This window comes from Meles meles, chromosome 12, assembly GCF_922984935.1.
Source record: "Meles meles chromosome 12, mMelMel3.1 paternal haplotype, whole genome shotgun sequence".
Lineage (NCBI taxonomy): Eukaryota > Metazoa > Chordata > Mammalia > Carnivora > Mustelidae > Meles > Meles meles.
In genome coordinates, this window is record NC_060077.1 from 21,450,407 (window position 1) to 21,475,601 (window position 25,195).

The 25,195-nt window shown below is 52.0% G+C and overlaps 1 protein-coding gene across 3 annotated transcripts in view; it reads left to right on the top strand.

Moving 5' to 3' along the window:
* The first annotated feature begins 7,219 nt into the window (after window positions 1–7,219).
* KIAA1671 (KIAA1671 ortholog) overlaps window positions 7,220–25,195 on the top strand; it is a 186,147-nt gene continuing 168,171 nt past the window's right edge. Inside the window, exon 1 of one of the 3 annotated variants that reach the window (XM_046025954.1) lies at window positions 7,220–7,250. The gene's annotated coding sequence lies outside the window, so the exon portion shown is untranslated. Of the gene's footprint in view, window positions 7,251–7,299; window positions 7,408–25,195 lie in introns of those variants that run through there. The other 2 variants (XM_046025952.1, XM_046025953.1) reach the window with 2 other exon arrangements.

The following is a 25,195-nucleotide window of genomic DNA, read 5'->3' on the forward strand; positions in this document are numbered from 1 at the left end:
AGTGATCGGAGAGGTCATGGAAAGCCAGGAGAAGGTAACCTTTGAGCAAGAGCTGCAGGAGGAAGCCACGTGGGGTTGTGGGGGAGGAATATTCCAGGCAGCGGGAGATGCAGGAGCAAAGGCCCTGTGGTGAGCATGTGCTTGGCAAGTTTCAGGAAGAAAAGAAGCTGGGGAAAGAGGGGAGAGTGGAGAGCCCTGTTGGCAATGGAGATCTTTGGATTTTAATTTTTGAGTGAGATGTAGAATCCATGGATAGGCCTGAGCAGGAGTGTGGTAACCAGTCTTGTGTTTTCAAAGATCACTCGGGGGGACCTGGGTGGCTCAGTTGGTTAAGTGTGTAACTCTTTTTTTTTTCTTCAAGATTTTGTTTATTTATTTGACAGATCACAAGTAGGCAGAGAGGTAGGAAGAGAGAGGAAGGAAGCAGGCTCCCTGCTAAGCAGAGAGCCCGATGCGGGACTCGATCCCAGGACCTTGGGATCATGACCTGAGCCAAAGGCAGAGGCTTTAATCCACTGAGCCACCCAGGCGCCCCCCAAGTGTGTAACTCGTGATTTCAGCTTAGGTCAGGAGATGGGGCCCTGCATCGGGCTCCACGCTGGGTGTGGAGGCTGCTTGAGACTCTCTCTCCCTCACCCTCTGCTTCTCGCCTATGGTGGACCAGATAGGTGGGCAGAGAGGGAGGAAAGGGGAAAGGGGCAGAGCCTGGATCCATGTTCAAAGTCAAAGGTCAAGCCAACTGAAAGTGTTTAGGGATTAGGCAGAGTGTGAGGATGCTTCCAGGACTCTTTCCCTTGGTACTGAGGATGGGGGAGCTGTCATTGCTGATTTGGGGAAGCTCTGGGAGGGCCTGGTTTGCTAGGGGAGGAAGAAGAAGGATCTGAACACGATGCAGCCTCAGTCAAGTTTCAGAAGTGCATTTTGCCAACCTGTCAGTCAACAGACATTGGACAGGCATCGCTTCAGGCCAAGAGAAAACCCAGAGTGATGTTGGGCACAAGTACAGAGGAGGGGCCCCTGATCCAGCCTGGGGTGGGGGTGGGGGGCAGGTGACGTCCAGGCTGAGATCTGATGGGCCGGCTGGGACTGGGAAGGACTTTGACTTGCACCCTTTTCTCTTCCTCCCAGCAACACAGCCAGCTAAGCCAGATTTCTGCTTCTGGTCTAGGCTCTGTTACAAGTTTGGCGGTGTGAGCTAGGAAAATTATGCAATGCAGTGTCCCTGAGCCTCAGTTTCCCATTGCAACGGGCTGAATGTGTGAGTGCCCCCCAAATTCGTATGTTGAAATCCTCACCCCCAAGGTCATGGTATTAGGAGGTGGGGTCTTCCGGAGGTGAGGAGGTCATGCGGTTGGAGCCCTCATGAAGGTATTTGTGCCCTCTTAAAAGAGACCCCAGAAGGCGAACCATAAGAGACTATGGACTCTGAAAAACAACCTGAGGGTTTTGAAGGGTCAGGGGTGGGAGGTTGGGGGAACAGGTGGTGGGTAATGGGGAGGGCACGTTTTGCATGGAGCACTGGGTGTTGTGCAAAAAGAATGAATACTGTTACGCTGAAAAAATAAATAAAATGGAAAAAAAAAAAAAGAGACCCCAGAGAGTTCCGTCTCCCATTCTGCCATGTGAGGACACAGCAAGAGGAATGCTGTGGGGAAACTAGCAAGTAGGCTTTCCCCAGACACCAAATCTGCCTGCGTCTTCATGGAATTCTCAGCCTCCAGACCTGGGGGAAATACATGTTTGTTGTTGCTAAGCCACTCAGTCTGTGGTGTCTTGTTAGAACCGCCTGAGCAGACCAAACCCACCTACAAGAGGACAGCCGTGTTCTAGACCAATGGGACTTACCTCTGGGAAGAGACAGATTCCTTTGAAAATATGATTTAAAACTATGGATGCCTTCCCCATGCAGGCTTGCGTGTACACACACACACACACACACACACACACACACACACACACACACGGGCATGCTATTTCAGGGGTTCATGGGCCCCTGAAGCTTACTATGGCCCCTAGACAACACTTTCTTCTCTCTCCCTTTCTGATTCTTCCCTCCAGACTCACCACACTGCAGGTCAAGAGTTTCCAACGTGGCCTCTTACTGCTCAGTCTCCAGCTTTGAGGACATAAGTTTGTGACCTTGTAGAATGTCTCCTTCCCTTGGAAGGAAACATTTAGGTTGGTGACTAAAGCCCATGTGGGTGATAAGCTGGTCTGAGTTGTGTGTGCGTGTGTGTGTGCATGTGTGTGTGTGTGTGTGTGTGTGTGTGTGTGTGTGTGTTGTGTGTGTGTGTGTTTCTTCCCAGTTCCTTAAACCAATAGTCTTTCCCTCCGGGCTGCTGGATGGGCTGGGCAAAGAGGGAAAAGCCAGCCCCAGACTGGAATGGGGTAAGGGTATGATGTTTCCTGAGTAGGAGAAGGCATCAATAGGGATTAACTGATCTACAGGTAAACACCAGTTGTTGAAATTCTTGGCACTGTGCTCTCCTTTCTGTCTTAGTAATTCTCATCCAGGGAACCGACTTACAGTTTTCCCTGGGACCTGAGGATCTTCTCTACAGTCTGTGAACACCCAAAAAGAGGGCACTGGGTCAGAAAATCTTTATCCTTAGCATCTGACATAAGACTTGGCACAGATAGGTGCTTGTCTTGTCTTTTGCTGTTTAAGTGATGGAAGTACAACTCCAACTGGCTCAAGTAGAAATGAGAAATTCACTGGCTTCCCTAACTAAAAATTTTATGATCAGCTTCAGGCACAGCGGGATCCAGGTGAACAGCCAATATCTTCAGGACCTCTCTTTCCTCCCACCTCTCAGCTCTGTTTTCTACCAGGCTGGCTTCACTCTCAGGCAGATTCTCTCACAGCGTTGGCTTCTGGCTGACCTTCTGAGGCCATAGGAAAGCAATCCAAGAAAAGAAAGCTTCTCTTTGCACATACTTGCTGCAAATGCGGTGAGGAATTCTCAAGGGAGAAGCTCGGGTCACATGCCCATCTATGGGCATGTTCTGCTTGGCCAGACCTAAGTCCTGGGCCCTAGGATTAGGGGTACAGGGTTGGGGACTGGGGATAGGGTAGGCAGGTCACAAGGTTCACCCCACTGGAACTACATGGACTATGGTGGGGATGGGGTGGTTTCCAGGAGGAAAACCTAGGTTAGCCGAGAACGGGGGATGGATGCTGGGCAGGTGAGAACTAGAGACATCACTCTAATGCTTGCTCTGGATGCTACCATGACAAATGAGCACATGGCCGCTGGTGCTGGAGAAAGCATGACGGTCCAGCAGTTAAGTCTGGGAAACATGAGTGAGGCCTGAAGCCTGGGCTCAAGTCCCAGCTCTGGTACCTGCACTTAGTGTGACCTTGGTCAGGGCAACTCCACCTCTCTGGAACTCAGTTTCTCTACCTGTAAAATGGGGGCATCTGGAGTAGATCACTGCTAGGGACTTTTCTACTCACTCAGTCATCCAGTTCTTCATTTTGTTTCTTTCCATCAGTATTTGCCGAAGGGCTTGGAGTTGGTCCAAACTGGATCTGAGTCCCAGTTGTGATGTTTACCAGCGGTCTCAGGCTTGACAGATACCCCTTTTCAGGTGCACTCAGCTGGGTCCTTCCCTGCCATTGAGCTGCACTGGCCTGGCTCCAGCCTCGGCTCACCTCCCCCTGCAGATGGGCCGGGTCACTTGCTGCAGCCACTGAGCCTGCTCAGCCTGCAGTGACATGGCCTGAGGGCTGGACCAGCTTCCCCCAGATCCCCAGCTGTCATCCCAGCTGACCGGACCAGACCCTTGGCAGCAGGGGATGCTGGTGCCTCTTCTTCCAGAACTGGCTTCCCTCGTGGCTGCTGGAAGGCGCAGGTGACACAAGCCAGAAGCAAGGAGCAGCTGGACCCACCCATGACTAACGGGGGACAGGAGCTGGGCTGTGGAGCAGAGGAAGTTCTTGCCTTCCAACCCTGCCATAGTTCACGTGGCTTCTCTGGAGAGGCCCTGCGTTCCGGGACTCCCGGCTATGTTTCTGGGAGCATGTGTTGTGCCAGCTCACACTCCTTCCCTGCCTCAGAGTCCCTTCCCTCCACTTTGGTGGGGCTGGGATTCCCTGGTGACTTTTGCCTCAGGCTCTGTTTGCTAGGGAACCCAGACTGAGATACTACAGCTGTGTGACCTCGAGAGACTTACGTAACCTCTCTGAGCTTCAGATGCTGAGTCTGTAAACGGCAGATAATGACAGAGGATCTCTAATAGGATTATTGTGGTACTTAATGAGACAGCACAGGCCAAGTACTTGGCTCAACATATGCCAGTTTTCATTAGTATTGTTGCTGTGAGCCGGGCGCTGGATCGTGTCATGGGAAACCAGTTATTCGACACTGAATTCCATGGATATTTACTGAGTGCCAACTTTGTGTTAGCCTCTGCTCCCAAGGAGCTCACAGTCTAGAAAGCAAGGCAGGGAATTGGGTGCTACGGTGTGGTAACTGGTGAGTGGAAGACTCAGACGCCACAGTATGGTAGTCAGGGATGGTAATCAGAGGTGGCTTCTCAGGGGAGAGGAGATTAAAGATCTGAAGGATATGCAGTTGTTACAGATGATGGACAGGTGAAGCGTGAAGTGTTGCAGACCGAGGGCACAGAATGGGCAAAGGCCTGGTGGTAAGGGAAAACATTTCAAAGAATATACTGGCCCGTATATTCACCCTCAAGAAACAGGCAAATTACAAGAGAAACAAAAATGGTAAGTATGAACTAATGAAAATGCATGAATATGGTCTTTGCCAAGGAGCGTGTGAGTTCTAGAACGATACTGTGCAGTATGGTAGCCGTAGCCACATGTGGCTGTTTAGATTTAAATTAATTTAAATTAAATACAATTTAAAATTCAGATCCTCAGTCCCACTGGCAGCATTTCAAGTGCTCAGTAGTCGACTGTGGCTAATGTTGGACAGTATAGGTGTAAAACATCATCATTGCAGAACATTCTATTGGATAGAGCTGCCACATCATGATAGACTCCCTGGAGGAGGATGCAGATCACAGAGAAGGGGTTCTAGGAAAGTCCTGGGGGGGGGGGGGGGGCATTGTCCTCAATCCCCAGGAACAAAAAAGCCAGAGCTGGGAGGAAGGGTGAGAGTGTTGGCTCTGGAAACAATGCACAACCTGACACCTCTTTGGTCAGGGTATAATCTCTGGGTGTGTGCTGGCTGGCAGCCTCTCACCTGGATGGGAGGATTAAGGAATTCGGGGTGGGGGTGGGGTGGGAATCAGCGCAGGGGCTGAACCAGGAAGTCCTCCCTCTCTCGAGGCCAGGAGCACCCTGGGAATTGTAGTTTGTCACTTCTGAGATTCCCTCAAAGCTTGACAGATGCAGAAGGGCTGACGCTGGACTGGGACTGGGCATCTCTTGGGGCAAAGATTTGGGGAGGGCTGGTCAGAGCTGGGGATACACCTGGGTTTGGGGTTTCTGTGGGTGGTGGCAGAAGGAGGATTGTCTTCTCCCCTCTGGTGAAACACACAATATTTGGTTAAGGAGAACCCACAGTCCACACATTCTGGTTAATTGAGATTTGCCCAGGAGAGACAGGGAGTTCCTATAAGGTTAGAGAAGAGAGGGGGTGGATGATACACTGCTGTTGGTCATTCATGCATTTAACCCAATATTTATCGCCCTCAATATTTATTGAATGCTTGCTGTGTACCAAGCCCTGCTCTAGGCACTGGGAATCAGGAGTAAACAAAAGGGACAAAAGTCTCTGCTTCCAGGAGCTTTAGAGAAGGGAGCAGACAAGAACCAATGATTTGCCTTTGCTTCCAGAACATACAGCTGTCTTGTAAAAGCTGTGCTGAAGCGTGGATTTTTGACAGATTTAAACTTTCAGTGCAACCATTCTCTGTCTCCTGTCCCTAGGGGTGGCAGTCATATTTAAAAATCACTGAGTTGGGTCCTTGATGATTGTGTTGAAGGCATCCAGATGATAAAGGAGACTATCCTACAGTATAAGACGGCCCGAGGCCTCTACCTCACCATTTCGAGTCAGTGAGGGAGCCTTAGGCTGCTCCATGGTAAAATGGGGAGTGGTGGTCCTCACTTCAAAGGACTGCTGTGCAGATGGAAAGAACTCCTGCAACGGGAGTACCTTCCCTTACACACGGACACCAACAAATCAAGAGAAAGAGGAGGCGAGAGCTTCCCACCAATTCTCCCCAAGCCACAGTGTGATGTCTGCTGTCCCTTTAACCTTTTCTGAGGTCTGACTTACAATAAATGCTTATGATTTTAGGACCTCCAGTTATTCATGCCCAGTGCATTTCCTCGGGAGGATGTGTCACCAATGCAATTCGATTTATTTGTGCAATTATTTTTTGAATGTCTGTAAGTTCCACAAGAGCCCAGATACTGCTAGCGGCACCTACTACCACTGGGTGCTCAGGCCCAGCCTACAGTAGCTGCTTAATAAAGAGGGATGGCATGAAAACGAGAGAAAGATAGCATCACGGGCATTTTCTTGTTTAGGGGCGACTTCCTACAAGTCTCTCAACTTGTTCCAAAGTCCTCATACTCCTGGCCCCCCCCACAACCCCACGGCAGCAGCCCTGCCCCACAGCAGGAGGCCCCCTCGGCCTCGCCTCCACTGTAGCTTCCCGCCACGCCCGCGGGCTCCGCGGTGCAGTGAACCTGCCGGCCGCGAGGGGGCGCCAGCGCCTCGCGCACATTCCCCTCTGCTCCTAGGCGGGCGCCCGCAGCCCGGACGGTTCAATGGCCGAAGGTTTACCCAGCGCCTCCTGAGTTCCCGGGCTGCCTTAGGCTCTCGGGAGCGCAGGCCCCACGGCAGGCCGGCGCGCGTTGCGGAGGGATCCCGGCCGAAGTCTCGGGGTGGTCCCGGGAATGCGCGCCGGGACCACGAGCATGTTCCGCGTCGCGAGCTGCAGGGTCGGCCTCGCAGACCCAGAGCGCTTCCGGGAGGAGTGCTCGCCAACCCCCCCCTCCCCCGCAATCGCGCTCGCGACCTCTGACCCGCCCGATAGTCCCCAGGCCTAGGAGCCTGCGGCGCTCGTGGGTCGGTCCGGCCGAGCTCCGCCCCGGGCCCTTCCGCGCAGGCGCCGACGGCCGCGGTTCCCATGGCGACGGGGGCGCTTCCCCGCCCGAGGCCCCGCCCCCAGCAGGCTAGGCTGCGCGGGGCCGCGGCGGCGCGGGCAGGTGCCGCGGGCTGCGGGCAGGTGGCGGCGCGGCGCGGGCAGGCGGCTGCGGCTGCAGGGTAGGTTGTGCGGCGGCCGCCGGCTGTGGGGGTGGGCTGTCTGTCCCCAGCGCCCGGCCCGGGAAGGGGCTGGGGAGGCGACGGTGGGAGATGGCCGCCAAGTTTCTGCTCGGCTGAGGCCCCGGGAGAAAAGTTGGCAAAGTTGGCCGAGGAAGAGGTGGGGACCTGGTGGATCTCCCCCGGCTCTGGGTCTGCGTGTACGGGAGATCCCGATTTGGGAGCCTGGGGATCTGTCTCCCGAGACTTGCGAGTGGATCCCGCGGGAAGATCCCGCACAGGGCAGCCAATGGATCCCGCACCACCAGGCTGAAGACTTGGGAGTCGATCCCAGGAGTGGATCGGGCACCGGCGGCCTGAGGTCCCACTCGATCTCCAGCCTGGGGGTGGCGGGGGTCGGTGACTGAAGACTGGGCGCTAGTCGATCCCCACCCCTTGTCCCCCCCTCCCGCCCCCCAAGGCTTGTCCGAGCCTTGGCAATGGATTCCGAGAGGAGATCTGGTGGCCGGGAGCTGGGGGATCTCCGGAGATCGGGTACCCAGCCTGGAGCGGCTAGGATCTGGGCATCCCTGCGGGTTGGAGGCCCGGAGGTGGGCACTGGGAAGCGGCAGTGCCCGGCGAGGCCGAGCCCGGGGCGAGAGGATCCTGCGGGCAGCGGGGGTGGTGGAGAGCAGCGCGCGGGGCTCCTCGGGAGCTGGGGCTCCGGGGGTCCGGGGCTCCAGACTTGCCCTCCCCGCCAGGCCTTCACTCCCCTCCGTGAGCCTTCCCAGGGCTGAGGCGCCCTGATGGGATTAAGGTTCGGTCCCCACCCCCCCGCCCGGTTCCCGGGCAGGCTCGGAGGGCCCTCATCCCTTTGGCTGCGAGGCTCCGGGCTGCAGGCGGGGCCCTCGGGAGGGGAAGTAGCCCGCTGACCCCCACCCGAGCCCTGACCTTTCCACACTCTCCTGGCACACACTCGCTTCGGAGCCCGTGCGCCGCGCCCTGAAGCCCTGCTCTCGTCTTGTAGCGGGGTGTGTGACCTCCGCGTGCCGCCTTAGGTGGCCTGGGCTTCCTGCCGGCCCGGGGCTGAACTTTCTCTAGCCAGGAGCAGCCATTACCTTTTGGAAGGGAAAGGGCTGTACCTGTTGCACAAAGAAAGAGCCCTTTGCTTTGTAGCTTCTTTGTGACCTTGGGCAAAACACTTCACCTCTCTGAGCCTGGTCTCTCCTCGGGGCAAAGTGGGGTGGGATTGGGGGGGGTCAGAGAGTGCTCCCTCTTCTGAGTGGCTGGCAGGATTAATAGGTGTGATAAAGCAGGTAGGGGCTCTGTAAATATTAGTGGGCCCTCCTTCTGTGGCACCTTCTTTCCCAGGTCCATCCCCTGCACTTCCCTTCCAGTATCCCAGGGAAGCTCCAGGAAGGCAACTCGCTGTCTTTTTAAACTGCAGGATTAGAGAGCTATTTAACTCGAGCTTTCCTCCTGAGGGGTTTATGGCCCCTCTGATCCTCCTTGCAAGAGAGAAGCTCTGGGGTTTGGCTAATCAGTAACCAGGGCATTTCTACGAGGCTTCTCCCTTGGCTCAGCTTTCCTTTTCCTAATCCACAGAGCCTCCTGGACAAACATGTATTCACCTCCAGACCCTGGCATCTCATCCCTGGGACAGTTCCCAAGGGAGCCGTGCAGGCACTAGCTCCGGGCTTGGTGGTTGGAGGGAGAATCGTTTTTTAAAGGATTTGTATGCTTGACAAGGGTGCAGTTAACCTGAGAGAAGGGCAGGCTTCCATCACGGGGTCTGGATGCATGGTTCAGCGGGGTGCATGAGCACGCTCATTCAATCAGCCCATGTGTGTCTTGAGCACCTACTCTGTGGCAGACACAGGGCAGTGAAGGTTCTGTCCTCCTGGCATTACATTCTGGCAGTCCACTGAGGCTGCCATCAAGGTTCATTCTTGATGTTGGGGTTGCAACCCTCACCCCAGATTCTGAGGGTGGAGGGACAACCCCCCCCCCCCCCCCACACTTGAAGGTCCTGAGGGCTTTCATTCAAGCCTGGCCTTGACAGTGGAACAGCCCACTGTCTGGCCCTGAGCATATCTTCCCTCACGGCATCTCCAGAACACATCTCTGACCAATTCAGAAAAAGAACCCCTGAGGAGTATTTTAGATGTGCTTCATTCATTCATTCATGCGTGTGTGCTATGCAATAAATATTTCAAGACACTGTGTCCAAGAGGAGGCCAGCAGTCACAGCGTTGAGGGGTAAAGCCTGGTGAAAGGAGGCGGTTGTCTAGAGGGGAGCGCTCTGGTAATGGGCTGAGTGGGTGATGCCTCCCTTCTGGCAGGGAGAGAGGTAGGGGCAGGGGGTTTAGTTTCTTGGAGAGCTTACCAGGGGCAGAGGATGGTGTTGTGGGCCGGAAAAAGGGAACAGAATGTCCTGAATGCAGGAGGGAGCATAGGGTGTTGGCAGGAGACCCTGGCTGGGGCCAGGTCAACCATTCACGGGAGTTAGGACTTTATTCCGTGGAAGTTTCTCTGTGGGAGAGGGTCAGATGTGTGTTTTGGGAAGCTTGTCTTACTCTTAGGAGGCTCAGAGGCCAGGGAAGGGCTGCTAGAAAAATCCAGATGAGAGGTGGTTATCTGAACTTGCATATGGACATTGGTCAGTATGATATTTAGGGAGCCATGTGGTTGAAGACCCTTCTGAAGACAGAGCAGTCTCTTGGGAGGAGGGATCCCCCCTCCCCCGAGGGAGGTGGCCTGAAGATCGTGCCAGTATTCCATTCAATTCAGCAGACCTTGCTGAGGGCCCCTGTGCTACCTGCCCAGGGATGGTCATAAACATCCACATCCTTGGGACTCCACACTTGCACATGGGGCTCATTATTCCCATTTCACAGATGCAGGACTCTGTAATGGGGCAGAGCAGGGATTTAAACTTCCTTTCAACTTGCAGCTTGTGGATGTTTGGAATCTGTAAGGTGGAGTGGATAAGCCTCAGGCTGGTGTGGCTGAACCAGGGTGCAGCAGGGAAAATAAACCCAGGAAGGCTTCCAGGAGGAGACAGGGATAGAAAAGAGAGAGCACGCCTTTCCCGGCTGTGGTTTTCGGGTATTGCACTTGGTTTGAGACTCAACTTCCTCATCTGTAAAATGGTCTCACAGTGGGCTACGCCCCCTTGCTCAAAGGGTCGTTATGTGAGTTCAGGGAAGCAGTACACGGAAGTGCCAGGCACCGTGTATGCACTGGTCTGCGCTCACTAAGTCATGGGTGCGATAATTACCATTTTGGCTTGTCATCAAGATGTGTTTCAGGCACCTCTCCCAACCTGGTTGGGGGGGGGTGGGGGGGGCTGGGCAGCCACAGGTGACACTTGAGCTGAGTCCTGAAGGATGAGTAGGAGGCAAGGGGGGGACATTCCAGCAGAAGGAGCAGCCCAGGCGAAAGCATGGCTTAACTGGAGAACTGCATACTTAATTGGTATGCCCAGAACACAGAGCGTGCTGAATGAATGAAAGATCATCAGGAATAAAAATTCTCTTCACACCCCCCTGTGACTCTCTAAATGCCCAAGGAGGAAACTTTTTTGCCAGGTTTGGGATATAAAAGAGGGCAGGAAGGGAGCGCCTGGGTGGCTCAGTCGGTTAAACTTCTGCCTTCTGCTCAGGTCATGATCCTGGGGTCCTGGGCCAGAGCCTCATGTTGGGCTCTCTGCTCAGTAGGGAGTCTGCTTCTCTCTCTCCCTCTGTGCTCCCCCCCATTCATGCTCTTTCTCTTTCTCTGTCTCAAATGAATAAATTTTAAAAAAAGGAGAGAACAGGAAGATCTCTGTCTAGTTCAGTATTCCTTACTCCACTCACTTAGGCAGATAGGACTGCGACTCCCAGACAAGCCTTGTCCCTCTTACAACCTCGGTTTCTTCCTCTGTAAAATGGTATGGTTGGAGAGACTGTAAAGCACAGAACACATCAGAACACCCACTGTTCGTTGAACCCCCCATATGTGCCAGGCTCTGGGCTAAACACTCTCTCTCTTTTTTTAATTTTTCACAACAAACCTGGCTGATTCCTGTTAGGGGGACAGTGGAGTTCATGAAGCCGAGGCTCTGGGAGTCCTATCCACTCCCACTATTCAAACTCCCGTCATTTAGAAGCATACTGTTTCATTTGAGGGATACACACACACCCACACACACACATCTTTCCCTTCATGTGATGAATATTTTATTGAGCATCATACATGGGCAATTCAAAAGAGCCTCTGCCCTCCGGAATCCACTCCTCAGGAATCTGGTCAGTTGGATGGGAGGGAAAAGTGACAGGTGGTCAAGGGAGACAGGTGTGCAAATGATCATGGGTTGACTTCTGCTCCACACCACTGCTCTGTCACTTAATTGCTCAGTTAGATGAACTTCGAAATGTTCTATAGCCTTGTCTCTGTTAAGAATTTAAATATGTCCCCAGAGCATCATCTTGGGATACTTACATCCCTAAGTGAGAAGTGGTACACACATGTACACTATATATATTTGTATTGTGAGAGTAACATGTAACATACCAAGTACTTCAAAGATGGCAACAGGATAGTATTTTTTTTTTTAAAGATTTTATTTATTTATCTGACAGACAGAAATCACAAGTAGGCAGGGAGACAGTCAGAGAGAGAGGAGGAAGCAGGCTCTCTGATGCGGGGCTCGATCCCAAAACCCTGGGATCATGACCTGAGCCGAAAGCAGAGGCTTTAACCCACTGAGCCACCCAGGCGCCCCTACAACAGGATAGTATTTTAAGCGACAAGTGAGTCTTCCCGCATCAGCCCTTGTCACATTCTATTTATCTAAGTTTTTTTTTTTATTATTATTATTTTTAATTTTCTGACAGAGAGAGGGGGAACACAAGCAGGGGAGTGGGAGAAGGAGTAGCAGGCTTCCTGCTGAGCAGCTCGATCCCAGGACCCTTGGATCATGACCTGAACCGAAGGCAGCTGCTTAACTGACTGAGCCACCAGGTGCCTCAGTTATATTTATGTTCACTCTGGAGCCATGTGGAAGGCATTGAATCTTGGTTTTGCCACTGACAGGCTGTGTGACCCTGGGCAGGTGATGTAACCTCTCTGAGCCCCAGTTTCCTCATTAGTGACCAGAGGTGAATCGAGGGTCTTCCTTCTGAGGGTTGCTGCACAGAGCGAAGGAGAAGAGCCCGGCAGGTGGTCATTGCTCCATGTGCAATGATTGTTACCGCTCTTGTTACGTGTTGTAGTGGAGTCACTACCCTCCGCCTCCTCCACTTTTGGATTTTATGCTCCGAGAAGGCAGAAACCCTGTCTGTCTTCACTTGTTTGCTCTGCAGATAGTCATGGAATCAACAGATGAATCCATCTGTGTAGACATATTCTTTTAACAACAGCGGTGATAAAACAAAGAGTTTCACACATACATTAAAAATAGATTTGGATTCCTTCCTGTTTCAGAATGTGTTGACTGACCCTACTCTTTAAAAAGCTGAATTAATACCCCAATGCCTGAAGGTGCTCTTCGTTATTGAACAGATCCCCTGTGGGTGGGCATCGAGTGGCATGCTTTTTGCCGTGACACACAGCGGTGTAATAGACGGCCCTGTTCTGTGTGTTTGCACGCATCTTGCATTCCGGTTGGAGGGCGGATTCCAGGATGTGGAGGTGTTGGAGTAAAGGGGGTTTGGGATGTGGATCTAGCCTGCCCCGTTTCCCTCCTGAGCTGTTGAACGTTTCACATTCCTCCTGAGGCCATGGGAGAGAGAGCCTGCTGGTGTATTTTGGGGTTGGGGAGGGGGCAGTGGATGGCTTCACCTTACAGGTGGCCGTGGGGTAGCATTTGGCATGACCGTAGGGAGGGTGATGGTTCCTACAGGCAGCACCCTTTGCAGCCCTTGGGTTTGAACCCAGCCTGCTGGGGGCCGTGTCCTGGAAGGTATTTGCCCACTGTACACACAAGCCCACCTGCTTCCCTCTAGAGATTGGTGGCTTTGTATCTGCCCAGTTTGCCTATAATACTGTGTAACAAGCATTGGCCAAGTTGCAGTGGCCTTTAATGGCAACCATTTGTTTCATGCTGCTGGGTCAGCAGATGACTCAGCTGAACTTGGCTGGGTTTTGGGGAGCAGACTGGACATCAAGCTTTTGAGTTGGGTATGTGTCTGCCCCACGTATCTTTATCTTGATACCCAGGCTGATGGGCAGCCGCTTTTCTGTGATGGATAGCAGATGCTCAGGAGCTCAGTGGGGACCCGTGGTGCCTCAGAAAGTCTCTACCAGGAACTCGGGCATTGGTGTTCCTTCTGCTCTCTGTTGGTCAAAGCAAGTCACATGGCTGAGCCCAGCGTGGGGCAGAAGAACATGTACTCCCCAAATGGAACCTGAGAGGGAGAGAGTCTGTGTTTCCTGAGCAGTAAAACACCCTATCAACATCAGATTTCCGACGGGGGTGGGATGGAGTCTGGGTGGAGGGTCTGCCCGGAGAGGGCTTTGAGCACCATGGAGCCTGATTTGTGTGGGACCCATCAGAGGAGGGCTCTTTCTGCATAAGGAGACTGGTTAGAGCTGATAACCCAGAATAGGCAGTTCACCTGTGTGAGCCTTGGTTTCCCCATCTGGAAAATGGGAATAAATCTGCCCTTTCAGGCAGAGCTGCTGTGAAAGCCCAAACATGATATTGGGCAAGCAGGTGTTTTATGTCTGTGATGTGAAGTGAGAAGGTGAGGCACCATTGTCTTGGTTGACTTTTTTTTCAAAAAAGGTTTATTTTATTTGAGAGAGAGAGAGAGAGCACAGCGGGGAGGGGCAGAGGGACAGGGAGAAAGTCTTAAGCAGGCTCCATGCTGAGTGTGGATCCCGACGCGGGGCTCGATCCCATGACTCTGAACCGAAATCAAAAATCGGACACTTTTCCGCCCATACCGCCCAGGTGCCCCTTGACTGATTTTTGCTTTGGATTTGGTTTCCAGTTGCTCAGGCTGTGGTATCCGCAGCTGGTGCAGCCCAGCTAGGGAGCACAGTGAGGCCGGGGGGGAGGCTGGGGAGGAGTCAGGTTTACATTCAAATCCCAGCTCTGTCGCTGTGGGTCATATGACTGTCCACTCTCCTCATTACCCCTCGAGCCTCAGTTTTCCCATCTGTAGAGTGGCTGTAGGGTCCATGCTTGTGACCGTTGGTCAGGCTGTGTAACTCTTGGCACTCAGTGGATGACCAGCTGCTGGTGCCTGTGAGTGCGACTGGGGTGGAACGTGGAATTCTGCAGGACTGGATATTCCCAGTACCCAGTGGGAATATGTATTCAGACTGCCTGGGTTCAAATCCCAGCCACTGGGTGTGACTCTGGACCAGGCAGTTAAACCTTGGTGCCTTAGTTCCCTGTCTGTAAACTGGGAGGAATACTGGCGTCTGCCTCGTTAACTGGGCTAATATGTAGCACGTGCTAATGATTGTGTGTGCGTCAGCATTCTCTCCATTACTGTCTTGTATTATTATTAGTCTGCAAAAGCCCAGGGGGGTTTCTTCTGCTCCTGGGAACCCACAGGGCCCTGGGAAAAGGCGTGAGGAGAGGGATGCTTCTAGGACCTCAGCTTCTGAGCAGGTGCTCTGCCCCCCTCTGCTGCGGCTAGAGGGCTGTCCGTAAATGTGTCCCTGTTCCTATGACATTCTCTCCCCCAGGGCGTGCATTACCTGCTGGGGAGGGACCAATTGCCTTTATCAACCGCTCTGCACTCTCAAACCTGGGGCAGCCCCAGTCCAGCCAGGGAGGAGCCCTGGAAGCCCTGCATTTCAGGAATGTTCCACTGCCTGTGGTGGGAGCGCTCATGGGTTTCAGAAGCCCGTGGTTTGAGGCCACCCAAGCTAGGCCACCAAGAGGTGGAGGTCACTCACTCACTTCTTCGTGTGTTCCTGCCCAGTCCTGTGCTGGGGACAATGGGATTCTGCTGGGTTTCAGGGGTGGGTTTCTGAAGGAAGCTGGGTGGGCTTGGTAGAGATTCTGGGGTGCCCCACGCATGGGATTCCTGTGTGACCCCAGGCAGGTTGCTTCACCTCTATAAGCATTGCCTCATCCATCTGGTGAGTCTCGGATGGGCCAGGATGTCACTGGAGGCAAGAAAGGAGAGCCTTTTTGACCTGTGTGAACCTGGTGGTCTGCCTGGGCCTCTGTGCCTTCAGAAGTTGTGGGCTGAGGCACCCAGGTGGCTCAGTCAGTTAAGTGTCTGACTTTTGGTTTTGGCTCAGGTCATGATCTCAGGGTTGTGCGATCAAGCCTCACATTGGGCTCCATGCTCAGCGGGGAGCCTACTTGGGATTCTCTCCCTCTCCCTCTCCCCCTGGCCCTCCCTCTACTTGTGAATGCTCTCCCTCCTCTCTCCCTCTCTCTAAAAATAAATAAATAAAATCTTGGGGAAAAAAAAGAAGTTTGGGGTTGATGAGTGAGGCTGCCTTTTTTCCACTGGCTGAGACTTGGCTTTTGAGAACATTGCTGTTATTTATAGTGAAATAAAACCAAGAAGTAGGGAGTCTTCATTCTCTCCTAGGCATTGTGCTCATCTGTGTTTCTTGTGATTCTCATGTCCCCATTTGACAGAAGAGGCTCAAAGAGGGAGTTGTGTGGGCAGGGTCCCTGTGGGGAAGGGTGAATGCAGGTCTAGGCAGCCTGACCACAGCGCCTGGGTCCTTACCCGCTCCCCCTGCTGCCTCCCCCGGGGGTAAAGCAGGACAGAGCTGGACCATCCCGGCCGTCTGTCCTCTCTCCCTCACGTCATTGCTGTGTGACTTTGGGCAAGTGACTTGGCCTCTGAGCCTCGGTTCTCATCCGCAGAAAGAAGATGCTAGGATTTTCCCTGTGGGGTCCTTGTGGGACAGGGTGAGGTAACCGTATAAAGCTTCCTGCACTTGGTAGGCATTTGCAAGATGGGAACCCTTCCCCATAAAAGATCACCTGGGGGGGGTCTTTAAAACCAATGTGCGTAAGATACACCAAGGACTTGCTTTGTAAATCACGATATGAATCTCTCTCGCTTGTGGTAGCGGCAGAAATAGTAACAGAAGCTATAATAAGAAATAACAGTTAGCTTGGATTGACTGCTTCTTATATTCCAGCTCCTCGGACAGACACGTGGGTTTGTGCATTATTTTATCTCATCCTTAGCGGGAGTCCTTCTTCAGCCTATGGAGACAGGTGTTAGTGTCGTTCCCATTTTACAGACAAGGAAGCCGAGCCTCTGAGAGCCGGAGCACTGCCCCTGACCCCACCTTGCAGCTAGTGGCAGGCAGGGAGCCCCGGAGCCCCTTTGTGTGTGAGTGTCATGGGTGGTGTCCCGCCCGTCAGGGACCCAGCTGTATTTTCAAAGGCGCTGGGTCAGGCTGCAGCTCCTAGCCCAGTGTTTATAGTTCTTTTCTTTTTTGTTTCATGTCCTCAGTGACGAAAGCCCTTTCTGGGACCTGCCTGTTTACCCAGGGGGCGGTGAGACACCGGTGGGGGGAAGGAAACTCAGGGTGTGCGGGGCTCTTAACAGAAGGGGATGCCAGCAGGTACACTGGGGACCCTGAGGTCCGCGTGTGAACTGGCGCCGGCCAACCTGCCCGGATGCGAAGCCTGGGCCTTGGGCGCCGTGCCCACAGAGCATAGCCCTGGGCCCTGGGCCGGCCGTCGCTGGCGGGAGAACTCCCAGGGCCCTTTGGCCTGGGAAGCGGCCCATGATCATCTCTTTCATTTTAGGCCCCAGCCTGGAAACTTTTGCCTTTGTTTCTGGAACTGACCACCTGCTCGCCTGGGACTGTACTTGGCACGTGAAGGGATCCTAGGTCATGGGAGAGAACACAGAGTGTCGTAGAACAAGTTCTGGGCCAGAAGTCAGGACTTGGTTCTAACACCACCTACACTGCTATGTGTCCTTGAGTGAGCCCCTACCCCTCTCTGGGCCTCTTTCACCAGGGAAGGGGAACTGGATGGGTCACTCCCAGACGCCTCTTACTTGCTCAGCTTGAGGTAGAAGTGGCAGAGGCCGGATTTGAACTCAGGCCTGTCTTCGGCAAACCCAGACTTCCTATAATAATGCTCGAGGTGGCCCGATGCCTTCTTCCCATCTTCTGCTGGCCCCGTGGGAAACACCATCTCTCCCCTGAGAATTCCCATTGCAGTGCTTCCTTTCCTACACTGGGACAGTTGATCCTTCTCATCTTTGTTATTGATTAAGTGCCCATTGTGTACCAGGGCCTGTTCCTGGCCCTGGGGCTGCTTGGGATGCGGTTCCCTGCCCTCTCAGGGGAGCTAGACGAGGAAGCAGAGAATGGTGGGCTCAGGGCTATAATGGGAAGCCAGGACCTGGGGTCACCATTCTCCAGGTCCCCCTTCTGTCAGCTTTGCAGCCAAACTGTTTCCCATGATGCTCCCGGAATTTGGGGATGCTAGTTGGCAACTAGACCACCATCTCGGAGAGGCGACGGGGGCCTGGTGACTGTCTCTCGGCACTAGCTCCGGAAAGGAGGCCCTCAAGCCTCCCAGGATCACCTTTGTCCATGTGCCTTAATCACAGCCCCTCTGCTTTTCCTTAGTCCGGTTCATTAAAAGTGGGGGGGTTTGTTGGAGAAGGGGGCAGCAAAACTCTTGGGAGGGATTTTTGGAATGCCCAGCATGCTGGCTGACCCCGCAGCCCAAGTGTGAGCCATCTGCCCTGGCTTTCACTGGGGTCAGCTGGGCTTCCACAGGAGCTCTCTGGGTGTCACCCAGTTCCTGTTCTGAGGCCTGAGTCACCCTCCAAAGGTGGCTCTTCCATGGGCAGCGGCAGCAGCCTGAAGACACTGCTCAGGTTTGGAGCCGTGCGGCCCTAGCTGTTGGGTCCACAACCATGGGAGTGGCTTTGCTTCTCTGCCTCGGTATTCACACCTGTGAAATGGGGATGCTGACGCCTGCCTCTGAGGTTGGTGGGGAGCTCTTAGCGAGGTCACTGGGTGAACATGGGTTCAAAGGCGAGTTGCTGTCTGTTCTGTCCTGGTGGATGGGTGGGTGGTGCTGTTAGGTAAGCCCCCTCCCCACCGGGTGCATGCCTCTCCCGGGAGTACTGGGGTGTTCTCATACCTTCGTAGTTACCTTTGGTGGGTCGGCTGTCCCCTCCACACCTGGCATGTAGTGGCTTGAGATTACTACTTGTTAAGTGACTCGTGTTGCATTTTCCAAGTTAGTAATTTTTATCCTCTCTTTGTCCTTGTTATAATACCCTTACATTATATACATTTACATTATAATACAATACTTTTTTTTTTCATTGTGGAGCATTTAGAAATATGGATAATCCAAAAGGAGGAGAATAAACTCTTAAGCTTAAACTTAACTCTTAAACTTCTAAAGATAACCAGTGGCAATGTTTTGAAGTATGATTTCTAGAACTTGTCGGTCACGCCGTGTATACGTACCGATGACTGAAAGATGCTGGCACCTTGTCTTGGGTTTCAGACTGTTGGCTTAATTCTCAGCTGACTTGGTTCCAGTCCTGGCTCTGGGACCTCCCATCTGTGTGACCTTACGCAGATCATGTCCCCTCTCTGAGCCTCCACTTCTCTGCGAAGGGAGGCTGCCTGAGGATTCAGTGAGTTATTGTAGGGCAGGGATTAGAGGTGCGTGGCGAACAGCAAATGCATAGTTCCTGCTAGCTATCATTTTATATATGTATGTATTTTTTTCTGGTGTTAAGCAGTGAGCCCCTTTCCAGGAATGTTGGGGTATGCCACTGGTGAATTTGGACATTAGGCTCAGGGGACCCCCAGACTACCTCCTCTGGGGAGTGCCCCATGCTGCTCAGGTCAGAGATGGGGGCTCAGGATGGAGCTTGGGCCGGGTGTGTTGGCCCACACAAAGTGTTCTGGATGCTCTTACAAGCTGGTCCTGATCCTTATCACTCAGGGACGTTTCCTGTCCCTGCGGAGGCCTGGGCGTTGTCCAAGTTACAGCAGCTGGATGGTCCCAGGGGGCTGGAAGTGGCCCCCTGTAAGATGAGCTCACCAGGAACCCTTCCTCCTCCTCCCCTAGCTGTGGCTGGGATGTGAGGCTGGGCTCAGCTCCCCCTGGAACGAAGGGCAGGGTCAGCTGGCAACCTCTAAGAAGGGCTGAAAACTTGGAAGTCACCTGGACGTCAGTGGGACCCAGAGGGCTAGAGAGAGGAAGGGGTTAGTGGAGGCTGGTTTTCAGAGGTGAGTCTAGGGTTGGTGATACCCACGGAGGCACAGGATGTCGCCCCCGACTTGCTCTGGGACCCTGGGTGAGTTAGGCAACTTGACCCACCCTCAGTTTCCTTGTCTGTAAAATGGGGCTAGTAGGAGGTCTCCCCTTAGAAGGTGGTTGTGGCACAATATGCGAAGGCTGCTGGCAGGGCCATGTTCATAGTCAGGGCCCTCTCCCAATTATCGTCATTTGGAACGTTTGTAACAAAAACGCTGATCAAGTACTTACTGTGATCTTCACAGTGAATCCTTGTCATGAACTGTCACCGCAGTTGCTAATCATACTACTGTCTTGCCATCTGATTCCACATTGCTTGGGGGTCTTTTTTTTTTTTCTTCCAATTTTGTTATTTATTTTAGAGAGCGAGAGCACGCGTGAGCCAGCGGAGGGACAGAGGGAGAGAGAGAGTCCTAAGCTGACTCTGCTGAGCACGGAGCCTGACGCAGGGCTCAGTCCCATGACCCTGGGATTATAATCTGAGCCGAAATCAAGAGTCGGAAGCTCAACCAACTGAGCCACCAGGGGACCCCTGCTTGAGAGGACATTTTACCCAGGGCTCCACACCCTTGACTGTGTGATAAACCATCCAGCATGCAGTAAGCAATCAGTGATAGGCCACCATAGTGGTTCGCTCTTTATTTTGCTGGTGCTCTGTGGGGCTGTTTGTACGTGAGGCTGGTGACCCAGCCCAACATCCGTAATTGGGATCGCCTGCCCCTGGGGCTGATCCTGAAACCCACGACTTGTTTGCATTGTTCATTGCCCCCCATTAGTGGTGCCCCAGGCTCCATTCAGCCACCTCAGCTGCTCTGAAAGATGGCTGCTGAATCCTGGGGGTACCCCTGGGGTTCTCCAGATCAAATATTGTCCTCCCAACAGTATGGCACCTCCCAGATGTCTCCCAAACTTGCGAATGATTCATCTGGCTCTTGTTATGGAGCGTGGTACCGAATGCGCTGCCAGAAACCGTATTTTGCGGGGGCTGGACCACAGAGGGAGGAGTCTGGCAAGAGGCAGTGTTGAGATACCTCGTGTGCTGCTGGCTTGGGCTGTGACCTGGGCACCTGGATGTGCCCTTCATGATCCACGGTCTCCAGACGGGTTTCTTGGACAGTGCTTCCACGGGGAGCACGATCCTGGGGGATTTCTGTTTCCAGAGTGTGTCTAGTGTGAGGGGGTAGCTGTAAAGTAGGCGGCTGGACCAGGCCTGAAACCCCAGATGATGCTAGAGAGAGATGCTAAGCTCAAAGTATAACTGTGTGGGTGGTTCTTATTACAAAAACAATATAGAGTTATTGTAGAGGACAGTTCTTATTGCAAAAACAATCCAGATTCGTTGTAGGACACAAGCAAAACACACACATACATCAAACACCCCACCAAAATCAACCAAAATGTGAACCGCCTAGATATATATTACAGTGCTTAACAATAGCTAAAATAATATGATTAATGTTCATTGAGCACTCACTAAATGCTTTACATGCTTTATTTCATTTCGCCTATTCAGAAAACCATACTTTCGCCCATTTCAGACAACCATACTCATGAGAGATTTGAATTCAGGATGCTGTACTCATGAACACATGGCCAGAACCTCCCAAAGGATGTGGTCCTCCATTGATTCTTCCACCTGCCCTCCATCTACTTTTCCATTCCTTCTATCCATCCTTCTTTTTACGCATCTATTTTTTTCCTATCTGCTAACCCATCTGTCCATTGATCCATCCATCCGTTTTTCCATCCTTCCACCTACCTATCCATCCAACTACCCTTCTGTCCATCCACCCATCCATCAATCCATTCACCCCCCTTTAATTGACCCGCCATCTCTCTGTCCATCAGTGTATACATCATGCATCCATATATCCACCCATCTACCCATTCATCCTTCTGCCCTTTCACCCATCCATCCATGTACCCATGTGTGCATACATCCATTCACCCACCTGCTTACTCCTCATCCATCCATCCATCCATGCCTCCATCCATCCATGCCTCCATCCATCCATGCCTCCATCCATCCCATGCAACTATTTATTGAGCACCTGCTCTGTCCCAGGCACCTCTGTATTAAGGATATGACAGGATTCAGTGCCTTTATGGGCCAGACATTCTAGTGGGGAAGGAAGCAGGTTCACGGTCCCATTAATAAGACAGGTAGTTTTATTTAATTTTTATTTTACTTATTTTTTTTGAGAAGTGGGGGAAGGGCAAAGAGGCTCATGCCCAGCATGAGCCAGATGTAGGGCTCATCTCACAACCCTGAGACCTTGACCTGAGCTGAAGTCAAGAATCAGATGCTTAACCGACTGAGCCACCCAGGCGCCCCAAATATCTGTTTTAGATAGGAATAAGGGAATGGCTCTTTGAGGAAATTAACTTTGAGCTGAAGTGACCTGAAGGCGACAAAAGGGCTATCTGAAGAGCCTGGGGCGGGGGGTGGGGGGGGTTGGGGGTTGGGAGGAAGGGTTCTGGGCAGAAGAACTGACAGGTGCAAAGGCCCTAAGACAGCAAGTTGGAAATGCTAGAAGAACCAAAGGAGCAGAGGAAGCCAGGCAGGAGGTACAGTGCAGGGTAACATGGGGTTGATGGTAAGCGTGGAGGCCCTTCATGACAGGATGTGGGTTTGGGTTTTAAAGAGATTCTTCTGGCTGCCTAGCAGAGAATGGACTTCGGGCTGAGGCAGGGAGGAAGCCTGGAGGACAAGGAGGAGGTGCTTGTCCCGCAGGTGACAGAGGATGAGGGCAGAGGTGGAGGACAGCCCTCCGCAAGACCATTCCCCCCGACGCCTGCCCCTCTGCAGTCTGAAAAGTATGTATTTTTTCTCTAATGTCTGTCTCTCCTTGGGACTAGGAGGGCAGGGACTTTGTCTAGTTCACTGTCCTGTCCCCAGTACAGTGCCTGACATACAGCAGGTGTGCTCAGTCAATATTTGTCCAATGAATGACTGGTGTGTCCCAAAGAAAATCTGGGTGAAAATCACAACGAGGAGGGTGAATAATAGTGATGACCAGATAAAATAGCCTATGTAGAAAGCGCTGTGCTAGGCTCCTGCCTTTCCGTCAGCCCTCCCCCTGTCCCCCTGCGCCTCCCTTGCTAAGCTGGACCTCAGGGAGTTTTGGCAGCTCCTGGAGGCCCTGTAGTCTGGCAGGCCATCAGCCAATCCCCGGCTGGTTCAGGTCGGGCTCACTTTCCGGAAAGGACTTCTCAACCTGGGTGTGGCTGGCTCCGGTGAGGCCTCTTGACTGGGTAGGAGGGGCTTGTGTGCGGTTGAAGACAGAGGTTCAGAGGGCGAGCCCTGGGCTTCCTAGCCTGTGACCTCAGGCAGGTCCTGTCCCCTCCATGAGCCTCAGTTTGTTTGCAGAGCCATGGAGGTGACCGGTAACAACGCTGACGTCTATCTATCCCCCGGGATACCCCAGACACTGATAGCTCACGTAGTTCTTATGGTGGCTCCAGGAGGTGGAAACTTCTTGTTCCTGTTTTCCAGATGAGGATCCCGAGGTCTAGAGAGGCAAAGTCGAGCCCCTGCGGCCACTCAGGAGGTGGGACTTGAACCCACCCATAGCTTGTGCTTTGAGGATTTAACGTATCAATTCCATGTTTCCCAAGTTCTGGTCATTCTTGTATCACCTTGAACATTGTTCCTAGTTCTGTACCACCTGGAGTGTTCCTCAGTTAACCTCCTTCTTGAACTTGACTCACCTTTTCAGCAGTAGTTTTATCGAGATAGAATTCACGTACTATACGATTCATCCAGTTAAAGTGCCTGGTGGGCTCAGTCGGTGGAGCATGTAACTCTGAATCTCAGGGTTGTAAGTTCCAGCCCCACGTTGGGTACAGAGATGACTTAAAAACAGAATCTTAAGCCGCTGCCTTCGGCTCAGGTCATGATCTCGGGGTCCTGGGATCGAGTCCCGCATCGGGCTCTCTGCTCGGCGGTGAGCCTGCTTCCCTCTCTCTCTCTACCTGCCTCTCTATCTACTTGTAATCTCTCTCTGTCAAATAAATAAATAAAATCTTTAAAAAAAAAAAATAAAGTATACAGGGGCGCCTGGGTGGCTCAGTGGGTTAAAGCCTCTGCCTTCGGCTCAGGTCATGATCCCAGGGTCCTGGGATCGAGCCCCACATCGGGCTCTCTGCTCCGCGGGGAACCTGCTTCCTCCTCTCTCTCTGCCTGCCTCTCTGCCTAGTTGTGATTTCTCTCTGTCAAATAAAAAAAATAAAATAAAATAAAATAAAAAATAAAGTATACAGGGATGCCAGTCAGTTAAATGTCTGCCATGATCTCAGGGTCTTGGGATTGAGCCTCGCATTGGGCTCCCTGCTCAGTTGTGTTCCCTCTCTCGCTATGTCTCTCTCTGTCAAATAAATAAAATCTTAAAAAAAAATAAAGTATACAAATTCAGATTACAGTTAAAAATAGAAATATGGTACAAACTTTCAGTTATAAAATAAATCATGGAGGTGAAAAGTACAGCCTAGGGAGTGTGGTTAATAAGACTGTAATAATGTCATTTTGTGACAGACGTGATTACACTTAACCGTGATAAGCACTGAGTAATGGAGGGAGTTGTTGAATCATTATGTTTTACACCCGAAACTAACAATATTATGTTAATTATATGTCAGTTAAAAAAAGAGAAATACCATATGACCCTGCAGTTCCACTTCTGGGTATTTATCTGAAGGAAACAACACACTGAGTCAAAAAGATATAGGCATCCCGTGTTTGTTACAACATTATTTATAATACATAAGGTATGGAAGCAACTTATGGGTCCATGGATAGGTGAGTGGATAAAGAAGATGTGGGCTATAGACAAGGGAATATTATTCAGCCATTAAAAAGAACACCATTTGTGACGTGGATGTACCTTGAGGGCATTATGCTCAATGAAATAAGAGAAAGATAAATACCATATGATTTCACTTCTATGTAAAATCTAAAAAAAATCCCCCCTCCCACCAAACAATCAAAACAAATCAAGCTCATAGATACAGAGAACAGATGGGTGGTTGCCAGAGGTGGGGGCTGCAGGAGGGGGGATAGGAAAAGCGGGTGAAAGGGGTAAATATAAACTTCCAGCTGTAAAATCAATATGGGAATGCAGTGTCAGAATGGGGACTCTAATTCATGATACCGTATGGCATATTTGAAAGTTGCTAAGAGAACAGATCCTAAAAGTTCTCATCACAAGAAGAAAAAAAATTTTTGTAACTATGGTGATCGATGTTAGCTAGCTATGGTGGTGATCTTTGCACAATGTATTCAAATATCAAATCGTTGGGCTGCCTGGGTGGCTCAGTTGGTTGAGTGCCTGACTCTTAGTTTTGGCTCAAGTCGCGATCTCAGGGTCATGGAATCGAGCCCCGCGTTGAGCTCTGCACTCAGCTCAGCATCAACTTGAAAGTCTCCCTCTCCCTCTGCCCCTCCTGCTTGTGTTCTCTCTCTCTCTCTCTCAAATAATTAACAAATACTGAATCATTATGTTGAGTCCCTGAAGTAATTATGTTTTATGTCAATTAGAGTTCAGTAAAAAAATAAAAGTACATAAAAAGCAAAAAATTTTTTTAATGATTTTATTTACCCATTTGAGAGACAGAGAGAGAGAGCGAGCACATGAGTGGGGAGGAGCAGAGGGGAGGGAGAGGGAGAGAGAATCTGAAGCAGACTCTGTTCTGAACACAGAGCCCAACGTGGGGCTCGATCCCATGACCCTGAGATCATGACCTG